We start from the raw sequence: 16,940 nt of genomic DNA, 5'->3' as shown, positions 1-16,940 counted from the left end.
CGAAAGGGTACATTAAACATTCCCTTTTTTTTTTTTTTATATAGATTTTTTACAGAGAGGAAGGGAGAGGGATAGAGAGTCAGAAACATGGATGAGACAGAAACATCGATCAGCTGCCTCCTGCACTCCCCCTACTGGGGATGTGCCCGCAACCAAGGTACATGCCCTTGACTGGAATCGAACCTGGTACCCTTCAGTCCCCATGCCGGCACTCTATCCACTGAGCCAAACTAGTTAGGGCAAAACATTCTCTTCTTAAAGGTTTATTTATTTTTAAAGGTTTTATAAAGTTTTTAAAAAAATGGTAACAGTCTTAATTTCATATTGTTTACTGAAATTAATATGCTAGCAGTTCGGACAGGTTAATTGGAGAGGCGGATGAGGCAGTACTCCCGAAGGAGGAGCCTGAGTCAGGTACTAAGTGACTGGCAATATAGTATTTCTTGACCTGGGTGATGGTTCTACTTTGTTCCCTCTACGGTTATCAAGAGATGTTAATAGTTCCTAATATGTGTAAGTTAAGCTGTATCAATATGCTTTGTGAACTTCTGTAAGCACATATTTTATAATTTTAAAAAATGTTAAAGAAACTTTTCTGCTTTAAAAAATTTATCATGTACTGGTTTATAGAATTGTTTGTTTTATATTGTGCTGTATCATTTTGTAGACTGTTTTAAAAAATAGATTATATTTCTAATTTTTTCATTCTCCTATTCTTCTTTGACACCTCTTATTTATTATTTTATTACACTTAGTGATACTTTATTTATTTTTTAAAATGTATTTTATTGGTTTTTTACAGAGAGGAAGGGAGAGGGATAGAGAGTTAGAAACATCGATGAGCTTAGTGATACTTTATTTATTTATTTTTAAAAATGTATTTTATTGTTTTTTTACAGAGAGGAAGGGAGAGGGATAGAGAGTTAGAAACATCGATGAGCTGCTTCCTGCACACCCCCTACTGGGCATATGCCCGAAACCAAGGTACATGCCCTTGACCGGAATTGAACCTGGGACCTTTCAGTCCTCAGGCTGACGCTCTATCCACTGAGCCAAACCGGTTAGGGCTGATACTTTATTTTTAAGAACAGTTTTAGATTTAAAAATATTGATTAGAGAATTGGGAGAGTTCCCCCCATATAATTACCCCCATGCTACCTCATTCACAGTTTCCCCTATTATTAACACCTTACAATACTGTGGTACATTTGTTACAGTTAATGAATCAATGCCTATACGTTATTCAATAAATCTGTTATTCAGATTTCCTCAGTTTTTACTCAATGTCCTTTTTATGTTCCAAGGTCACATCCAAAATTCCAAGTTACATTTACTTTTATTGTCTCTTTCGGTTTCTCCGCTGTCAGAGATTCTCAGATTTATTTATGATAAAATGTTTATATGGAAACTTGACAATTTGGGGAAGTATTACTCAGGTGTATTGTAGGAGGCCCATCTTCTGGAATTTGTCTGATATTTTTTTAACATTTTTTAAAATTGATTTTTAGAGAGAGAGAGATATCAACCTGAGAGTGGAACATCGATTGGCTGCCTTCTGCACACTTCCCATTGGGGACTGAGCCCAAAACCCAGGCGTGTGCCCTAACCAGGAATCGAACTAGCAACCCGTAGGTGCATGGGACGACACCCAACCAACTGACCCACACCAGCCAGGGTGTCTGATGTTTTTCTTATAATTGGCCAGAGTTTATGTGGTTTTTTTAAGAGGAAGATTATAGAGGTGAAGTGCCATTTTTATCACATCATATCAAAGGCATAAGCTATCAACATAATTGAGGACTCTCACTGAAGTAGTATTTGTCAGCATTCTCCACTATAAAATTACTACTGTGGCAAGTGGTCCCACCCACTGCCACTTGCCGCTCTGTACTCTTGAAGACAGTCCATATTGTAGTCCACACTCGGGACAGGGTGTTACTCTTCCCTCCTTTATGTGCAGTTCTACATAGGTTATTTGGAATCTTCTGCAGGAGGGACTTATTTGTCGTCTCCAACTTTTTATTTACTCAACCATTTCTATCAGTGTGACTCAGATATTTATTTTGTATTTGTGGTTATAATTCAGTACTACTTTCTATTGTTGCTGAAATTGTTTGAGCTCTGGCCACTGGGAGCCCTTTCCTTGGGTTCCTGTGCCCCTTTGATGTGTCCCCATTGATGTGTTTGTTTTCAGGATGTCCTTCATTTCAGGCACTACAAGATGCTCCAGGCTCATGTTGTGTATTTCCTGCCCCAGTCCTGGAAACTTCTTACTTCATCAGTATCTCCAGATCTGCATTTTAGTCTTCTTTAAAAGTACCAGATTTATGTTTTTACTAATCATCTCTATTTTTTTATGTGTGTTTTCCTTTATTATTTTTAATATTTAAAAAGTATGTTTTTATTGATTTTAAAGAGAGAGGGAAAGATAGAAATATTGATGGATCAGTTGCCTCCCGCACACTCTGGGGATGGAGCTTACAGCCTGGGCATGTGCCCTGACCAGGAATAGAACCTGTGACTTCTTGGTGCATGGGTTTACACTCAGCCATAGAGCCACACTAGCTGGGCCTGTTTCCCTTTTTATCATGCAAACATATCTTTTATTTTATTTTGAATAATTCTGTTTTTACTAATTGCTTGAGCTGAACATAAAAATCAATATATTTTTAGATATATAGATATTATTGTAGATAATATGTGGATATTAATTTTCAAATAAATATGGTTGGTTCATTTTTTATTGTTGACTTTGATTTTTTTCTCTTCAAAACTTTTTTTTTAAACCAGAAGATACCAGATCAGAAATTCATTTGACATCTCTCTCTCTCTTTCTCCTCCACTCTCATCTTTAATTTTCTACCTGACAAATAGAAAATCTGAGGAAATGACTTACGTTTGACCTTGTCCAAAAGCCAAAAAGCTAGTTCATGTCCCTTTAAGACCCAAGGATTATCACCTTAACAAGAATTCCTTAAGTGAAGAGAAAAAATAAATAATGGCAACCGAAAATTGCCCAAACCCAGAAAATCCCAAACATCAACTGAACTTGAGCAGATGTTTCTTTCTTTTTTAAAAAAGTGTATCTTTTTGTTAAAAGGAGGACAGATATACTCCTTTTGATAGGGGGGACCTATAATCTAATAGAGCACCTGAATTAACCTGAAAATAATATTATTTTAAATCTTAGAACACATATAAATATATGAATAGGGGGTTAATTTTCTTATATAATAATAGAAGATTAAGTTTTTCTTAAGTTTTCTTTTCAAGGCCTGTGCGAAGCTATTAGGGAGGCGACTCAGCTGTGAATCCAGCAAGCAGAACCGAGAAGCATGGTCAGGCCAACCCATCGGGAGTCAAAGCATCATCTCGTCAACATCACCTCATCACCTGATAACTGATGACATTTCGGAACTTCAGGACTGCACCTAGCTGCATTCTGTTCCTTAGCCCCTTTCCCTTATAATCTTGTCCCTGCAACTTGCAGGAAGGCAGGATTTGATGCTTCTAAGCATCCTCCCTTCCTTCTTGGTTGGCGAGCCTTCTCAATAAACGCCTAATGTGATTCAACCCTGCCTTCGTTATTGGACACAGTCACAGGCATCCCGAGTCTACTCCGGGGTTTCCCGGTAACACATTTCCCCCCACCCATAAACAAAAGTTTCTTCACACTTCAGACCACCACCCAATCATGACTTGTCTTTAACATCTAGTCTTTTCTTCTTTTTTAATTGCTGTTTCAGGTGCTGCAAAACACAGTTAAGACATTCAAAACTAACCACAAGCTATCAAAACTAGAGGGCTTTGCCAAAGAAGCCAGGTTCCAAAAATGCACCTAAAATTTATCACTGAACAAAAAAATAATGAGATTAGAGGTCAGGGAAATGGTGGCTTAGAGAGGCAGTCTGCAAGCGGCAGGAGGGAGGCCTTTTATTGCTGATTTTCAATTTATTTGATTGTGGTCAAGACCGCTCAATATGTGGATTCTGTAGAATTTTTATTGATACTTATTTTGTGGTCTTATATGGATAACATTTTTTGTTTCGTAGGTATTTATTTTAATATTTATTGTTAAAAGTATTACATATGTGCCCATTTCCCCTCCATTGACCTCCTCCATTTCCTCTCCCCCCCACCCCAGGCGTTCAGCATCCTATTGTCTGTGTCCATGGATTAGGCATATATGCCTACAAGGTCTTTGGTTAATTATCTCCCACCCAGTCACCCTCCCCCACCTTCCCTCTGAGATTCCACACTGTTCCATGCTTCCATGTCTCTGGATCCACTCAGTTCATCAGTTTATTTTGTTACTTAGATTCCATATAGGAGTGCAATCATGTGATACTTATCTTTCTCTGACTGACTTATTTCACTTAGCATGATACTCTCCAGGTCCCTCCATGCTGCATCAAATAGTAAGAAATTCTTCTTCTTTTACTGCTGCTTAGTATCCCATGGTAAAAATACACCACAACTTTTTTACCCACTCACCTACTGATGGGCAGGCACTTGGGCTGTTTCCAGATCTTAGCTATTGCAAATCACGCTGCTATGAACATAGGGGGGCACACATTTTTTCTGATTGGTGCTCTGGGTTTCTTAGGATATATTCCTAGAAGTGGGATCAGTGGGTCAAATGGCAGTTCCACATTTAATTTTTTGAGGAAACTCCATACTGTTTTCCATAATGGTTGCACCAGTCTGCATTCCCACCAGCAGTGTACGAGGATTCCCTTTTCTCCACATCCTTGCCAGCACTTGTCATTTGTTGATTTGTTGATGGTAGCCATTCTGACAGATGTGAAATGATACCTCATTGTAATTTTGATTTGTATCTCAGATGATTAGTAACTTGAAGCATTTTTTCATATGTCTCTTGGTCATCTGTATGTCCACTTTGGAGAAGTGTCTATGTAGGTCCCTTGCCCATTTTTTAATTGGATTGTTTGTCTTCCTTTTGTTAAGTTGTATGAGTTCCTTATATATTTTAGATATTAACCCTTTATCAAATTTATCATTGCCAAATATGTTCTCCCATTTCGCTTTGTTGATGGTTTCTTTTGCTGTGCAAAAACTTTATTTTGATGTAGTCCCATTTGTTTATTTTCTCCTTGGTTTCCTTTGCCTTAGGAGATGTATCTGTAAACATACTGCTATGAGAGAGTCTGAGATTTTGCTGACTGTGGTTTCTTCTAGGGTTTTTATGGTTTCACAACTTACATTTAAGTCTTTTATCCATTTTGAATTTATTCTTGTGTATGGCATAAGTTGGTGGTCTAGTTTCATTTTTTTTGCATGTATCTGTCCAATTTTCCCAAGACCATTTATTGAAAAGTCTGTCTTGACTCCATAGTATTCTCTTGCCTCCTTTGTCAAATATTAATTGAGCATAATGGCTTGGGTTGATTTTTGGGTTCTCTTTTCAGTTCCATTGATCTATAGGCCTGTTCTTGTGCCAGTACCAGGCTGTTTTGATTATGATAGCTTTGTAGTATAATTTGAAATCTGGTATTGTGATCCCTCCAACTTTGTTTTTCTTTCTCAAAATTGCTGCAGCTATTTACAGTCCTTTTTGAGTTCATATAAATTTTTGGAGTATTTGTTCTAGCCCTGTGAAATATGCCATTGGTATTTCAATAGGGATTGCATTGAATCTGCAGATGGCCTTGGATAGTATGGACATTTTAATGATGTTGATTCTATGGGATACCCAGCTGGAATCTGAAGGGCCCCTGTGAACCTCTCTGAGGTTGTAAGGATGGACCACTCTTTTTTTTTCTTCACATTTTTAAAAAATTTTTTTTAAATTTTTAAATTTCTTTATTGATTAAGGTGTCACATATTTGTCCTCATCCCCCCATTCCCATCCCCCACCCTTCCCCACGGATGCCCCTACCCCCCTGTTGTCCCCAACCATTGGTTAGGCTTGTATGCTTGCACACAAGTCCTTTGGTTGATCTCTCCCCCTACCCCCACTCTCCCTTACCCTCCCTCTGAGACCCGACAGTCCGATCGATGCCTCTTTGTTTCTGGGTCTGTTCTTGTTCATCAGTCTATGTTGTTCATCATTTCCCCTAGATGAGTGAGATCATGTGTTACTAGAAATATACTTATAAGAACCGAATGTGAGATGAGCAATAATAGTTATGCTGACAGGCAAATGAATCAGTCTGTAGTAAGTTTCTTTCTGGACCAACAGTTCTTTTGAGACCCGATTTCAATGTCCACCAGTTCCTTATGTGTACATATCGGCACTGACTTTTCAGCTCTGGATGGTGGACAAATGGTGGTAATGCAGGTCCGACTCCCTCAGGTTTGGTCTCGCCCGGACCCAGGGGCACGGCTTCACCCAGACTCAGGGGCGCGCGGCCTCACCCGGACCTGGGACCCAGCATCACCTGGGCCCCGGGGCGCGTGGCCTCACCCAGACTCAGGTGTGCGTGGCCTCATCTGGACCCAGGATCCAGCTTCACCCGGACCTGGGACCCAGCCTCACCCAGATCCAGGTGCGCACGGCCTCACCCGGACCCGGGATCCAGTTTCACCCGGACCCAGGGGCGCGTGGCCTCACCCGGACCCCAGGGTGCGTGGCCTCTCTCGGACCCAGGGGCGCACGGCCTCGTCCGGACCCAGGGGCACGGCCTCACCCGGACCCGGGACCCAGCCTCACCCGGATCCAGGGGCGCACGGCCTCACCCGGACCCAGGAGGATGGACCACTCTTATGCCTCCATGGTCCAGGCCCCGACACAGTTGCCCAAATCTCCTGGATCCCTGACTGTGATTCCCTGGAGCTAAAGCTAGAGGCACTGCCTCTCTGGGGTCCTGGGACACGTTCCCTGCCAATGGGTGGTCTTCCATCTTTGAGCCTATCACTGATGAAGATTTAGCCAAATATGGCTGTATCTGACCCTCAACCCTGGGAACCACAGCACCTCCCAGCCAAGCTACAATCTGGGCACAAAGAGTACTGACCAGCGTGGGTCCACAGTCAAGATGCTTTATCTCCTAGAAACGACCCATTTCTTAAGCTGCCAGATGTTTCTACTACTATGCCAAGCAGGGATCCCAGTTGCTAGCCAAATCGACCTCCCCATTGGGGCAGCTGCCCTAGAATGCTGTGGTACCTCTCAGGGATGCTCAGCCCACTCCTAGATGCCATGGATACGGCTGGTTTTGATATCACCTTCAGGATCCCTCCCCTGCCATGGTGTGCCTTAATAAGGAGAACATTCTGAGATGTTCTAAACTAAATTCCAGCAGGAGATAGGTAGATAGATAGATGATAGATAGATAGATAGATAGATAGATAGATAGATAGATAGAGCTGTTAGTCTATTAATGGCTTGGAGCCAGCTAAGAAAGGAGAGCTCACATTCCTGTGGATGTCTTTGGAAGTTGGGATTAATTTCCAGATGACTAGTTGTGCACGTTATTAAGAAACTGGTTTCCACTGGACATGCTGCAGCCAGAACTGAGCCCAGGAGCTTCTCTCTCCCCTGCTGCTCTGACACACCTACTCCCAGGCCACTGCTCAGGCCTCTGCTCAAGCTGAAACGAGGCAGTTTACCCAATAACTGTGTCAGCCAGTACTGCTTCAGGGATGTTTGTAATTTTTGAAATAATTTGCTTTCCTTGATAGAGAGAAAGAAAAGGAGAGGTATAGAGAAATTGAAACATTCATGAAAGAGAAACATCGATGGGCTGAATGACCACACTGGTGATGTAGCCCAAAACCCAGACATGTGCCCGGACTGGGAATGGCACCAGGGAACCTTTTAGTTCATGGGTCAATGCTCAACCACTGAGCAACACCGCCCAGGTGGCATATTTGTAATTTTACTTAGTTTTATTAAAGTTGTTATCCCCAATGTGTAGCTGCAAAATAAAGAAAGGTAAAATCCTTAAAATGCATTTAAAAATATTTTTTATTGATTTTTTACAGAGAGGAAGGGAGAGGGATAGAGAGTTAGAAACTTCAATGGGAGAGAAACATCGATCAACTCCCTCCTGAGCACCCCCTACTGGGGATGCGCCCACAACCAAGGTACATGCCCTTGACCATAATTGAACCTGGGACCCTTCAGTCTGCATGCCGACGCTCTATCCATTGGGCCAAACCGGTTAGGGCTAAAATGCACTTTTATTTTTTCACTTTACTCAGCACCATTTAATGTATTAACGAACAGCTTTTTTAAAAACTCAAAATAGGAAACCATACAGTCTATTAATACATTCATAAGACTTCAAACAACAAACACATTATTTATGCTACAGATTTTCAGTCTTCCTAGGACAACACAAGAAACACAGTACTCAAATTGCATGTTTTAACAAGAGCAACATGAAATCTCATTTTGACACAAAGGCAGGTTAAAAACACAATAAAACCAGCACCAGCAGACTTCCTTAAGCCCCCTTCCTATCTGACTCTGGAATTCTCTCTGCTACCGTACATACCAGCATTCATTCTTCAATATACAAAAAAAGTAGATATTTAGAGGTATAGCACTAATGAGTCCTACAACAGGCTCTTCTCTCTCGGGGAGGCCTAAAGCCAACTCTTTTGCTGAATGCTGAAGAGGGAACAAGATTGGGTGAAACTTAACGCACAGTGAGACAGCTGTGGGGGGTCTGTGTCATTCACTTCCTTCTGCAGAGCACAGGAGCGGAGCTCAAACGTTAGCATAGAAATGAAAGAGGCCAAGAAATATCCCAACATTATTTTCAAGAGAAAGATTGTACTATTGTCTCTGAAGAACTTACAAAGATGCCAGGAGGAGATATTGGAGTCATCAAGTTAAATGAGAAAGAAATCCAAACTGTATGTACAGTATAACCTCAACTATGTTAAAAACAAGCCAACCAAAAGTTGAAAATTGAAAATGTTAAGTTAGTGATTGTGTTTAAGTAGTGTATCTGCAGTGACCTTTTTCTTCCTGTTACTTTTCTGTCTTTTCCGAAATTTTCTCTACAGATTTTTAAAAAACTGTTACACTAAAGGAAGCCTGATGGAAGCACTGAATGAATTGAAGCCCAGCCTATAAGGAAGTATTTGCACATTTATAAAAAGATGAAACATGCCAGGCTACTCTCTGGAGTAACTTCCCAGGGCTCTGAGGGCTTCGGCGCCTCCTCCAGCCAGGTGCAAAGTGTCTCCAGATCCTGCCTAATGAAAAACGTTGATCCAAACAGAAGTGTCATGGATTTACAAAAAGAAACAGAAATACCCACACTCGGCAGAAACTCAGTTATACTATTGCGGTATCTCCTTCACACTAGAGCAGTGATGGGCAACCTTTTGAGCTTGGTGTGTCAAACATCGCCAAAAAACTGAGCATAACTCGGGTAGTGTGTCACTTTGAGGAAAAAAAACATTATTTCGCAAATGTTTCATCCTCAGGAGCAGCAAATGTTTCATCCCCGGCATGCGGCCGCCTCAGCGGTCACGTGTCATCAGAAATGGCTACGCGTGTCAGTGCTGACACACGTGTCATAGGTTCGCCATCACTGCACTAGAGTTTACAGGAGGACATCTATTTTCTCCTATCTTCTCTGCAAATGTCAAGTTTCAAAAGACCTATCATCACGGTAACTGTAAAAAGCTAATCCTGGGGTAGAAAAAGCAATAAAACGGCACTGGAACAATAGTAACAGACAAAGCATAAAATTTAGGAAATTGTAAGAAGTGCTTTCTATAAAATGATTCCTATTAAAACACTTACATATGTACACACTCTAAGGCCCCCCATTTTTCCCTGCAAAAGGGGGCAAACCTCCCAAACCCTTTCTCCCAAGGTATCCACTGGTTTGCTCACTCAGCAAACACGGATGAGGGCTCATAATGGGAGAGGCACTGGGGTATCACAGGGCAGACAGACTTGTCCTGCCTCAAGGTCACCTCAGTCTTCTCAAAGCAGGAGGCAGCAGACACATCGCCAGCCACAATACAGCCATTAAAGGCAGATGCCACTGCTTTCTGCCAATCAAAGAGCAGGCTGCAATTCTCACCGCATTATTGACACAAAGCTTCTTCCACAGAAGAGCCTTTCCCTTCACAAACTCTTCTAGGGAGGGCAGACATCACATTTTGTGACATTTACTCCTTAACATCCCAATACCTAGTGAGGTCTTTTAAGCAATGGAGCATGTGACACTCTAAGAATGAGATCTTGAAACCGAGAATAAGTGATCGGTGCTATATCTAGATTAAGACTAGCCTGTTCCTTCAACAACTGAGGGTTAGGAGTGCAAATCTCAATTAAAATCTTTAGTCTCGTCCATCCCTTGATTTTCTTTTTCTTTTTTTTTTAATTTAAGATATATTTTATTGATTTTTTACAGAGAGGAAGAGAGAGGGATAGAGAGTTAGAAACATCGATCAGCTGCCTCTTGCACACCCCCTACTGGGAATGTGCCCGCAACCAAGGTACATGCCCTTGACCGGAATCGAACCTGGGACCCTTGAGTCCGCAGGCCGACGCTCTATCCACTGAGCCAAACCGGTTTCAGCCATCCCTTGATTTTCAATATGCTCCTGTGTCTGCCGCTCCTGGTCTTTCTTCACAGCTGCCTGGTCTTCCAGGTCTTCGTAGAGCCATCTCACAACGTCCGGTCTCCTGAGTTGTCAGGCTTGACGAGGCTTCGGACAACCGGAAGGCATCGCTGTTTTAGGGTACACGCTGGTAGTGTGACATTGGCAACAATAGGCTGTCCGTCAACATTGGAGATGGCTCAGATAGTTCAGTTTGGTAAACCAGAAGCCCGTCATCTGTCCCAGCATCTCGCAAGAGCCGAAGGTGCCCTCGGTAGCTGTGCATGCGGCGGTCGTGCCCGGTGGCAGCGTGGGGTAGGGGTGCGGCCCGCTGTGGAAGCGGAGCCACACAGGACTCACGACGCCCGGGCTGTGGTTCCAGATGAGTTGGGACACACTGCAAATTCACCGAGCTCAGCACAGGCCCGGCCTCCTGGCCTCCATCTCCTCCATGGCATCCGCCTCCCTACCCCACAACCAACTCTCCCCGTCAAATGCATTTTAAAAAATCTGAATGATATAAAAAAGATATAGCTGTTAAAAACAAGAAAACAGGGCCATATTGGAGTCGCTCATGCTAGGCAGCACCTCACCAAACCAAGACGGAACTTGATGACACTCTCCCAGAAATGGAACCCACGGCAGTCCATCAGGACTCGCCTGATGAGCATCAGTTAGGTAATCTGTCTCCTGGGCCCCTCCATCCCCTAGTCCAGTGATGGGCAACCTTTTGAGCTTGGTGTGTCAAACTTGCCTAAAAAACAGCATAACTCGGGTAGTGTGTCACTTTGAGGAAAAAACTAACTCCAAGACTCTAGTCGCAAATGTTTCATCCTCAGGAGCAGCAAATGTTTCATCCTCGGCATGCGGCCGCGTGTCATCAGAAATGGCTACGCGTGTCAGTGCTGACACGCGTGTCATAGGTTCGCCATCACTGCCCTAAAGGAAGGTAACCTTGCAATAACCCACCCAGGTGTTTGCCTCCTATGACTTCCTGCTCCTGCCCCTTCCTGCCTGGAAAGGCCTTTCCTTTTGCACAGCTCCTGGGAGCTGCTTCCCACCTGCTCCATTGAATGCTGCCTGATTTGAATCCTTCGACTTTTAAATGACCTTCTAACGATCTAAAACAAAGTGATTCAGAAAAGTTACAAGTAAATGGACAAGCAAAACGCTATGGTGCAAATACAAACAGAAAGCAGGAGTTACGGGGCTAAAATCAGACAAGTTAGAATTGAGGCTCAAAGGCAAGTTTCACCATGAAAATATGGCCGTCATTGAATGCCCATGTAACACTGGTAAGGATAAATTACAGAAAATAAAACAGGTTAAAAGAAACGGATTAAAAATAGGATATTTTTATGTGACATTGTGATTTATAATAGGAATATATATTGATTGGGTCTTCATCCCAGTTTCTGGCACAGAGTTCCTAAAACCCTTGGAAATTCCTAAGAGATGAGAGCTGCACAGATTTTCCACTTCAAATTCACCCTTTTGCCCCCTATTACTAACACCTTACATTACTGTGGTACATTTGTTATAGTGAATGAACCAATGCCTATATGTTATTCAATAAATCTGTTATTCAGATTTCCTCAGTGTTTACCCAATGTTCATTTTATGTTCCAAGATCACATCCAAAATACCACATTACATTTGGTTTCTCTCGATTGTAATAGATTCTCAGACTTGTGTCTGACAAAATATTTATATAGAAACTTGCCAATTTGGGGAAGTATTGCTCAGGTATATTGTAGGATGCCCCTCTATTGGAGTTTATCTGATGGCTTTCTTATTGTTTAAAATAGCCTTTAAAGTTGATTGTTTAAATTTATTTTTATTTTTTGCAAAGCAAAGGTCTTTTATGGAAGTCACAGACCAGGTGCCCAGGACTGCGGCCCCACGCTGGGCCGGGAGCTCAGGCCGAGGAGCGTGGGTCCTGCCTCAAGCAGCCGGGGGACTGAGCCCGGATCTCTGGTGCCCCAGGCCTTGTAGCTACAGGACGCACAGCGCCCTTCACAGCAGGCTTTTACCAGGAACCAGCCTGCCCTGGGGCGTGTGCCCAGAACCCGGTACAAAATGCCCTCTGAAAATGCATTTCAAAATAGAGACCTTTCTCCAGAACTGTAAAAGCCAGAATAATGCAAAATATTCTTTTAGGAAAGACTGATCAAAATGACCCTTAACATTCAAACCAATGCGGACCCGCTTCCTGTCTCCCCGAGACCTCCGGGCGCCGGTCAGTTCTCCATCTGCTCCAGGGCCAGCTCGCTGGGCCCAGCGGGGACACGCCCTCCTCGCGGGCGCTGTCCCAGTCCCCCGGGACCCACCTCTCCAGCCCTCCCGGGAGGCCCTCAGGCTGGGGCTGGCAGGCCAGGGTTAAAGTTAATTTTTAGAGAGAGAGAGGGAAGGAGAGAGAGAGAGAGAGGTCAATGTGAGAGTGGAACATAGATTGGCTGCCTCCTGCGCAGCCCCCACCGGGCATTGAGCCCAAAATCCAGGCATGTGCCCTGACCAGGAATAGAACTTGCAATCTCTTGGTTCATGGGTCTACACTCAACCCTAGAGCCACAATGGCCGACCTTGTTTCCCTTTTTATCATTTAATCTTGTCTTTCCTTTTCTTTTGCATAATTCTGTTTTTGTGGGTTTTTTTTACTAATTGCTTGAGCTAAAAATAAATAACAATCGAGTTTTAGATATACTAATATTATTACTGTAGATGTTATGTGGATATTAATTTTCAAATAAATATGGTTGGTTCAGTTTTTATTGTTGACTTTCTTATTTTCTCTTTAAAAGCGTTTTTATTTATTTATTTTTTAACATATTTTATTGATTTTTACAGAGAAGAAGGGAGAGGGATAGAGAGTCAGAAACATCAATGAGAGAGAGACATCGATCAGCTGCCTCCTGCACACTCCCCTACTGGGGATGTGCCCGCGACCAAGGTACATGCCCTTGACCGGAATCGAACCTGGGACCCTTCAGTCCGAAGGCAGACGCTCTATCCACTGAACCAAACCAGTTTCTGCTAAAAACGTTTTTTAAACGAGAAGATACCAGATCAGAAATTCAATTGACCTCTCTCTCTCTTTCTCTCTCTCTCTCTCTCTCTCTCTCTCTCTCTCTCTCTCTCTCTCTCCTCCACTCTCATCTTTAATTTCCTACCTGACAAAAAGAAAATCTGAGGAAATGACTTAGGTCCAGCCTGTCTGAAAGCCAGAAAGGGAGTCCTTTCAAGACCCAAGGATTATCACCCCAACAAGAATTCCCTAAGTAGCCTGGCCATCGTGGCTCAGTGGTTGAGTGTGGACCTAGGAACCAGGAGGTCACGGGTTTGATTCCCGGTCAAGGGCACATGCCCGAGTTGCGGGCTGGATCCCCAGTGTAGGGCGTGCAGGAGGCAGCCCGTCTAGGATGCTCTCTCCTCATGGATGTTTCTCTCTCTCTCCCTTCCTCTCTGAAAACATTTAAAACATATATTAAAAAAAAAAAAGAAAAGAAAAAAAAAAAGAAGCCCTCACCAGTTTGGCTCGGTGGATAGAGCGTCAGGCTGCGGACTGAAGGGTCCCAGGTTCGATTTCGGTCAAGGGCATGTACCTTGGTTGCCAGCACCTCCCCAGTGGGAGTTGTGCAAGAGACAGCTGATAGATGTTTCTTTCCCATCGATGTTTCTAACTCTCTATTCCTCTCCCTTCCTCTCTGTAAAAAAATCAATTTAAAAAAATATATTAAGAATTCCCTTAAGTAAAGAGAAAAAGTAAATAATGGCAACCGAAAATTGCCCAAACCTAGGAAATCCCAAACATCAGCCAAACTTGAGCAGAAGTTTTTTCCTTTTTTAAGTGAGTGTACCTTTATTGTTCTCTTCTTCCCCAACCCCCAATCACAAACAGAAGTTTCTTCACACTGCAAACCATGACCCAACAATGACTTGTAAAGCATCTAGTTTTTTCTTCTTTTTTAATTGCTGTGGTTTTTTTACTAATAAAGTTTGAGGTGGAAAACACAAAGGCATTCAAAATTAACCACAGGCTATCGACACGAGCGTGCTTTGCCAAAGAAGCCAGTTTCCAAAAATGCACCTAAATTTGTCACTGAGCAAAAAATAATGAGATTAGGAGCTGGGAAAGTGGTGACTTAGCCAGGCGGTGTGGATGGGGCAGGAGGGAGGCCTTTTATTGCTGACTTCCCATTTTATTAGATTATGACCAAGAGGATTCTCAATATGTTAATTCTGAGGAATTTTTACTGATCTTTATTTTGTGGTCTTAAATTGATAACATTATGCAAATGTTTTATACGTATTTAAAAGCACTTTCCATTTGTTATGTGGTTGCAGGTTACATGATCAAAGTTGTTACAGTTGTTCAAACTTTCATAGCATTTAATTTTCCTCTCTAGTTTGATTATCAGGTTCTGAGAGGATGGTATTAATTGCTGCTAGACCAGGGTGGGTTTTCTTTCCTGTTTAATATTCATGTGGTTTGACTTCCTCGCTCCTTTATTTTTAACCTCTTAGTATGCTTAAAGACTGGAGTTTTGTTTTTATTTTTGCTTTAAAAGGTGACCTAGACCAGTGGTTGGCAAACCGAGGCTCGCGAGCCACACCCGGCTCTTTGGTCCCTTGAGTTTTTAGCAAAGGCCAGCTTAGGAATACCCTAATTAAGTTAATAACAATGTACCCACCTATATAGTTTAAGTTTAAAAAATTTGGCTCTCAAAAGAAATTTCAATCTTTGTACTGTTGATATTTGGCTCTGTTGACTAATGAGTTTGCCCACCACTGACCTAGCCAAAGTAAAGGGATTAACCAGGCCGCTAATCCATAGATCACCGTGGAAGGGCAATGAGGAGATTACTTACTATGGCCCAGGTATAAAGCCAGGCCCAAGAGGATGTGGGCTGCATTTAAAGGCCAGCTCTCAAGCAGATACCGTCTCTCTGGATCCTGCAGAACCTTCACCTGGAATTGGGATTTCGCTGGTGGACAGTAGGTCACTTGATTTCTGCTATTTGTGCTTGTAATCAAAAGAGCTTTTTTTTCCTATTACAAATTTGAAGAACTGACTATAGTTTTATATTATTTATGACTGAGAAATATGTATCTGGATATCATCCCCTTGAGTTAAAGCAAGTTTTTATTTTATTTTTTAAAGTATGTATCAATTGATTTTTTAGAGAGAGAGAGTAAGGGGGAGGGATAGAGAGATTGAAACATCAGCAGCCCGCTGCCTGCCCCTTACAGGGGATGGAGCCCACACTCCCGGAATTCATCTGGGGACCTCTTGGTTTACGGATCAACGCTCAACCATTGAGCAACACTCGCCAGGCTAGAAAACAAGTTTAAAAAGAAAAACTTGTGCCCAGCCAGTGTCTTCAATGGTTGAGCAATGAGAAAATCACCATTGGAAGCTCATATTTCGGGTTCTATCTCCAGAAGGCAGGTGATCCCGGATTCTCTCTCATTGATGTTCCTTTCTCTCTCCCCCTCTTCCCTCCTCTTTGAAATCAATACAAATATATTTAAAAAACAACACAAAAAAACTTTTTCAGACTTGTGAGGTTACTTTGTTTCTTAATATTTTCTTGGTAAAAATCACAAAGATTTTCAGCAAAAAGTCTGGCATTTAGGGAGCTGATGACCAATAATCGGGTTTCTAGATCTGGTTAAAGAGTGAATCAATTGGAAGGGACGTGGAAAATATGTGAGATAAAATCGAGGTTTTAAATTAGGGATGGGGCATTAGAATGGGGAAGGTGCTGGTTGAATTAGAGTGGAGATGGGACATGATTTTGCCTGACCTCCAGTACAGCATGTTTCGTTCAGAGGCTGAATCTGTAAAGGAAATTCTTTTCTGGGTCCTAATGTATCATAATTTGGAATCAAGATTTTACAATAGCAGAAGGCAAGCACTTTTTTGTTGTTGTTTTTCCTTTAAAGCATAAAACTAGAAAACAATGACGTGTTATATCAGAAAGCAACTTTTTCCTGGTAAGGTATCATTTATTTATGCAAAGTACAAATATTATGTGTATTTCATTTTTTGACTTCTCCCTTAGGGCCTTGTATGTCTTATTTTTTAAATTGGTTTCAAAGATGAAGGGAGAGGAGAGAGAGAAACGTCAACGATGAATGAGAATCATTGATTGGCTGCCTCCTGCACGCCCCACACTGGGGATGAAGCCCCCAACTTGGGCATGGGCCCTTGACCAGAATCGAACCCAGGGCCCTTCCACTGAGCCAAACAGGCTAGGGCTAGATTTGGTTTTGCAACTGGGACCTGGACAAAGTGAGATGACTAACTAGGCCCCTCCCCCTGAGATCCCATTGGATGGGCAATGAGGAGATTACTATGGCCCAGGTATAAAGCCAGGCCCATGACAGCTCTCAAGCAGATA

General features: G+C 42.4%; 1 pseudogene; it reads right to left on the bottom strand.

The window, feature by feature from the left end:
* Positions 1-3,692: 3,692 nt before the first annotated feature.
* LOC129151154 (von Hippel-Lindau disease tumor suppressor-like) lies at positions 3,693-16,357 on the bottom strand (annotated as a pseudogene).
* Positions 16,358-16,940: the final 583 nt, after the last annotated feature.

The sequence above is a fragment of the Eptesicus fuscus genome, chromosome 13 (genome assembly GCF_027574615.1).
Source record: "Eptesicus fuscus isolate TK198812 chromosome 13, DD_ASM_mEF_20220401, whole genome shotgun sequence".
Taxonomy (NCBI): Eukaryota; Metazoa; Chordata; class Mammalia; order Chiroptera; family Vespertilionidae; genus Eptesicus; species Eptesicus fuscus.
The sequence above is the reverse complement of the archived record's forward strand: the minus strand, read 5'-3'. Positions and strand labels throughout refer to the sequence as shown.